This window comes from Plasmopara halstedii (assembly GCF_900000015.1).
Source record: "Plasmopara halstedii genome assembly, contig: Scaffold_470, whole genome shotgun sequence".
NCBI lineage: Eukaryota > Oomycota > Peronosporomycetes > Peronosporales > Peronosporaceae > Plasmopara > Plasmopara halstedii.
The window spans coordinates 34,752-41,637 of NW_020187390.1; positions in this window are offsets into that span (position 1 = coordinate 34,752).

Below are 6,886 nucleotides of genomic sequence, written 5' to 3' on the forward strand. Positions count from 1 at the left end.
CTAAATGACCTAAAAGCGTCTGCAGGCTGAATATACTATAAACCTTATATATTCTTTCTTTTGAAGTATCAGGATAAAATCGTGTGGTAAAGTCGGTTTAACATTGCCTCTTGACCTCAAGCACGTTTTCTGATTGCACCACTGAACTCAGCGTGCAATTCTACGCATCCTAATGGTATAGCATAAAAAGTACGTGCTTACAAAAAATAGTACTGGTCGTACACAATTTTTACATAGATATTCGAATTCAGCATAAAAACTTACGCTGGGTAGGCTAGGTTAGACCAAACAGTTATGGTGTTTAGAGCTAATTTTCATATGCATATCTAATGGCAGTCCCGCCACGTAGTGGCTTCTTGTTACGGTGTAGACACACCATCTTGTGTGATTTACCCTTTTATACCAGGGTACGTGTAACCCCGTTACACTCTCCCCCATCAAAATTGTTAATACATATAATCAACATTATCTATCGTCTCGTACGAGACTCGCGTGTATAAGGCATCGTTACGACTCCGGGTCCTTCTTCACGCATTCTCTGCTCAATGAGCTCTGTGTCTAAGACACAAAAAACACCAAGCCTCGCTGGTTCCGAGAGTACCCGCGGCCAGAGACCTTCTTCGTCTTCTGCACGCGGTGCAACTCCGAGCCCTACCTCTGCAGCATCACGGCAAGCACATCCCAAGCCCTCAGCGACCGGGCGGTGATGGATTTTCTCGTCGACAATTCGAAGGAAACGACTACAAGTCCGAAACTCTTTTTCCAGGATGGGAAGAAGAGGAGGGCGAGGTGCACCAACGGCTAGACGAGAGCCCTGCTCAAACTTCGCGGATACCGTGCCCGTTTCCCGACTCCCGGGGTAAGTATCATTAACAATCGCCTCGACGAGGCGCAGGAGCAGATGTTGGAGGCTGCCCACAGGACGGCTTCATGTGCTCGTATTCACATGTCCGTAACCCTCGTGTGAATTATGGTTTCCGCGCGGCGGATCCCGCTACAGAAGCAAAAACGCGACGCGATCACTCGATCGTTAGGCGTCTACATAGTCCGGAACCTGGCTGCTACACAAGCTAAGCTTGTGTAACGAAAAGCTGTCCGAGCTCGCTTCTTGGTACCTCAGAAAATTCCAGGGTATAATTACCGCGCTCGACTTTGCGCTCAAATGGAAGGTGCTCCTGTACCCGCAACGCGGACGATTCCTGCGGCGCTCACCCCTGGCGAGACCGCTGCAGATGATGATGCACATAATATTGAATAAGATCCTGTCGACGGCGTCGATCCACAAGGCGTTCCACGAAATAGTAAACGCCACCATTCTCGTCGAGAAGAGTCGGCGGCGGATGCTGACGACTATGTTGATCACACCCTTATGTGACTCGTGTTGCTCTTGGAGCTCTTGAGGACAAAGTTCGTCGTCGTTGGCACTCCGCTGAGCATCTTGCCTAGGACTTTTACCGCTGTGCGGAAAACCTCGGGAGCTCGGAGCACTCTGTGCACCAACTGCCTCATGTTGAGGATTATCGTGCTCTGTCGGAGCTGCTCCTAGCCGTCGAGCAGACGAATACGTCACTTAGTGCGACAGTGGAGCGCTTGGCGCTATTAATATGGAAATTGTTGCACTCCGTACTCAAGACCAGTTTTTGGTTCAGCTTCTGGGTGATAGAGCGCGCCTGTGGGCGCCGCTTCGGCGCCAACGCTTCCGCGTTCACTTGCGGCGGATCTGGTATGGCTTGAGCAAGCCCGTATAAAACACCGGGTGGTGCGTATCCTTCTTGGAAAGATTAGCGTGTACGCAAGACTCCGCTTGGCCACGACCTTAACATTTTCAATAAACCGTGGACGGGGCTTCGTCTTGAAGATAGTAGAAACTGCATGCATAAGAAGGTTTTAGCAATTCCTAAAACCAAGTCTCGGACCTCAAAGTTTTCAATATTTCTTATTCCTCCTCCGTCTGCATAATTTTTCTGTATGTCTTGACTTTCAGCCATCGCATCGCGAGCATGTCGTTGGAAACTCAGTCTGGTAGACATGAAGTCATCGACTTCTACAGACAGACGTTGGAAACTCAGTCTGGTAGACAGGAAGTCATCGACTTCTACGGACAGTAAGAGGGCTGACATCAGTTAGCCGCTGGGCTATTCCTCCCCCACCAAGCCCTAATCCATACGATGGTGGCGTCAGCGGGTCGAAAGGATTAACGAGCCCGTTCACGTAGAATGGCGAGTAGCCGGTAGATGAATGCACTGCATTGTTCAGAACAAACTCTGCGAGTGGCAACATAACGCTTCAGCGCTTCGGCGTCTCGGTGCAGACGCTGCGACGAACGTCTTCAACGACGCGATTCACGCACTTAGGATCTGCAGCTGGTCCGATGTTGACATAGTCAGCTTGGTGCCCAGCACCCTGAAGAGTGTAGACCAAAACTTCCCAGTGAAGCGCGGGTCCTTATAAGAGACAATTGACTCCGCAAGTCCATGTTGTCGAGAGACAAACATCGTCGCTGTACCCACACCATCGATGGTATCCAGTACTGCCGCAAGATAAGCGATCTTGCTCAAACGGTCCACAAAGACCACCTCACCCGTGTTGCCCGCCGAGTCCTTTGGCAGGCCAAACACAAAATCCATAGTCATGGACTACCAACACCAGGATGGTACCGGTAAAGTGGCCAGTGGCGCCGCTGCATCCGAAGAGGGTTTCACCTTCTGACATGTCTCACACGTGCGTGCTCGCCATTTACACGGCCTCGGCTACCAATAGTGGCAGCACACCGAGCTGTACGTCTTCTCACGACCTAGATGACCACTGAGTGGGATGTCGTAGGCCTCATAGCGGGTACGGTATTTCAAATTCTCATCATAAGGCGCCACAATTCGTGGCGTATACGCCACCATCGAAGATCGATGATCCCTCAAAACCAGGCCGCTCATATTGAGCATTACGGCCTTCGAGAATAAAAAGAAAATCTATTGCTCTGGGTGAGAAAAGCCAAAATAGCTTTGGCATCCCCCGTGCAATTGTGTCTGGTATTAGCAATCCCCAAGCTCGGGGGTCGACCGCGAGAATGGGCACTGACGTGCAGCACTTCGGTCGAAGCGGCGTTCCCCACCCGGAAGGGGCTAGACTGAAGCTTTTACAAGTACTCTCACCGCCTAACCAGGCCATCCGCATGCGATCGCGGTTCCTTGCCGCTTGACAGGGCAAAAAGGAGTTGGCGGACTTTGCCCAAGAGTTGCGTACTCTTATTGCCGATATGGCAGCCGATCCTCTCCAAGAGGCGTTCACAATGACTGACTCTATCGAGCCTCCGCAACGGCATGGCCAGAATAAAACTCTTCTGTGTGTATCCATCATCTTATGAAGAAGCGGTGAATGTGGCATTGAATGCCGAATTCAGCTTTAAGTCGGCACAACTTGGTTGTAATGCACACCCTCGAGCTCGTCGAGCGGGCCTGAGCTAATGAATATCAACTATGCCGAGAAAGAGGGGGGAGCGCTCCGAGCTAATGGGCAGAGTTAGAGCAGCCGATGACGTATTGTCTGTGGAGACACTCGTCACTTTCGGACTGATTATACCATGCGCAAGGCGCGTCGAGGTTCATCAAATCGACGTCCTGCATCTCACAGGTCCGGTACGCCGCGAGTTAAAAGAAAACACTTAGTAGGTGCAAACTACCGAAGGAGACCTGAGTTCCGTTGAGCCTCAAAAAGGTAGAGAGCTTTTGGGGGCCCAGCCCCGAATAGCTTTGTGCCCTGTAGGCTGAGGCGCTGAAAGCGCGGTTGGGTGACATCCTTAGCGACGGCGACTTGTGTCAGAGTGCCGAGAGTCCCTATGGACCTCGATGTCAAGTTTCTTGAATTCGATAGCGTGCTGCTTAGTCTAAGACTTGGATTCAAAGTATGACCTTATCCTTGGTATGGCATGGTCGGGACACCATGAGCCATGGATCGATTGGAGTTCGAAGACCTTGGGCGCTACGCGCACGTGTCCATGGTGGAGCTTTGGTGAGTCTGAACCCACCTCTGCTATGAAGCAGAGGCGCGGGCACGGGACCGGGATGGACAATGTGCTGGATATCGGAGTATCCGAGTTGTCGAATACCGAAGGTGCATCGGATAGAAGTTCCGATCATGACTCGCTGGCTGAACCTGGAGTGGTACGTAACCCACTGAGCACCGCTCAAGTATCAAAACAGTTGCTGCATGCCAAGGGTGTCATGGTCGGCCAAAGTGTCGAGGCTTTGATGGCGAGACCCCAGTGATGCACGTTGAGTGGCACGTAATCCACCGAGCTCTGCTCACGTCACGAAGCAGTTGCTGCATGCCAAGAATGGCATGGTTGGACGAGACCCGAGGTATCTTGGGCACAGCCCTTCAGATCCGCGTGAAGTGGCACGTTATCCACTGTACGAAGACTGCGGAAATAGCAGCACTTCGTCGGAGGTCGTTTATAACATCAAGGCTCCGATGGAGCAGGTAGCTGGACGACGCTGAGTGCGTGTTCTCACTGGACTTGACGGGACGGCGATGCTGTATGTTATCTGCACGACACAGGGCATCAGCCCTGACCCAGGATGTGTCTGTCGTAAAAAATAGCGCACTGCTATACACCCTTGTCAGCCGTTTGACGAAGCATTAAGACGGCGACGTCACCCTCGAGACTGGATTCTCTTCTTGAGCTGTACGAGATGTCTTTCGAAGGGTTTGGCAGTGCCTCGGAGACAGGCGAATTGGCCAAGGTGTTCATCATACGATCGAACGGGGAGATTAACTCGTCGTCGCTTCTGAATGAAGCTGTCCTGGAGGACACAAAGAGGGTGCTGAACGCACGAAGTGGATCGTCGATCCCGAGGGATCCCTCGGTTCCGTACCATCCTTTGGTAAAGGAACTTCAAGCCGTCGTTTTCAAAGACCCGCCGTTCGTCCTACTTCCGGAAGCCCAAACTCTGCGAAATATGTCACTGGCTCCTGCGCAAAGAGCAGTATGACGTCTTTTCCGTGCGAAGCACGACGCAGGAATGGTGCGTGAGAGCAAGTCTCCCCATTCGACACACACGTTTTGTGTCTGGAAGCCGAACGGCAAGTGGCGTATCGCTCACGCTTATAATAAGCTAAACGCTGTCATCATTTCGGCACAGACGCCGATTCCTAGAAATGATATATTTTCAGAGCAATATGGCTGGCGGTACAAACTATAGCGCACTCGACTTGGTCGATGGTTATGGTCGATGGTCGATGGTTATTAGCAATTGGTCATGAGAGCGAGTGATATTCCGCTGACAGCGGTGAGTACTCCGAGCGGGATGTTTTGTGTGTGGCTGATGATGCCCCAAGGGCTGTCAAATGCACCAGCAACATTTAATCGTCTTGTTACGCACTTATTCAGGCCCCATCGGGCGTATGTACAGACATTCTTCGACGACATCTTCGTCCACAGTAGTGCGGGGCACGGTAGGACAGATGTGGAAAACTGCATCGTTTATTTAAGAGCGGTGCTTGAGTGTATGCGCACGAAAAATCTGTATGCTCATGCCGATAAGTGCATCTTCGGCGCAGAATCATCGGGAAGCGCGGCCTTCGAGCGGATCTCGCTAAGAGCAAGGCAATTGTGGACTGACCGGTAATGGCTTGGTCTCGCTAACTACTTGCACAAGTATAGCGAGAACTACGCAGAAATGGCACGGCCATTGTCAAATCTTCATTAGGAATATTGTTCAGACACCGAGCATTGGGAGGCTTTTGATTGGAGACAGCTTCCTTCAAGCATGAATACTGGCGCTGCCAGACCCTGGTCGTATATTCATTATCGTCTATGACGCTTCGGACTTTGCCATTGGCTGTGCACTGCTGCAAGCATACGCCGAGGGGCGAGATCGGGTGACCGCGTTCGAATCTCGTCAACTCAAGGCTGCAGAGAAGAACTACCCAGTTCGCGACAGGGAATTACTTGCGATGAAGTATGCATTTGTCAAGTTCAGGGTCCACTTGCTCGGCTCCAAGCCGTTTGTGATTTATACAGATCATGCGTCACTACGCACTGCGACTCAGTCGCCCCACCTCTCGCAGATGATGGCTGGATGGCTATCCTTCTTTGCGGAATATAACTTTGAGGTGAAGTATAAGCCTGAAAAGCAGAATGCTTTGGCTGATGCGTTGTCACGCAGACCAGACTATGAGCTTGCTCATTAACTGTAACGTCGTCTGTGACGGATTTGATCCGCACCGCGAATGCGGGTGATGGGATGTGTGTAGCGTTGCTATGGACTCTCGGGAGCAAGGAGTTCAGAAACTCGGACAAGAAATTGTCATCAAGATTGCGTGCACCATTGCACCGATATTCGTTGAATTTCAGTTTGCCATATGATAGAACCGATTCATCGGATACACCACGAATTGTGGTTCCTCTTGATGAGGATCTGAAATACCGCATCCTCTATGAGGCTCACGACACGCCACTCAGTGGTCATCCTGGTCGTGAGAAAACGTACAACTCTGTGAGTCATCACTACTGGTGGCCCAAGCTGTACAAATGGACGAGCACATATGTGCGCACGTATGAGACGTGTCAACTGGTGAAACCCACCGAATGCGGCTGCGCCGCTGGCCAGATTACCGATACCCACTGGGTGCTGGCAGCTCATGAGTTTGGACTTTATGTTTGGCCTGCCGAAAGATTCGGCGGGCAACACGGGTGTCGTGGTATTCGTCGACCGGTTGAGCAAGATGGCTTATTTAGCGGCATTGTCAGACACCATCGACGGAGTCGGTACAACAACGTTGTCCTTGGATCGTGTTTTCTGTCAACACGGACTCCCAGAGTCGATTGTGTCTGATAGAGACCCCCGTTTCACGGGAAAATTTTGGTCGACTATCTTCAAGGTGCTCG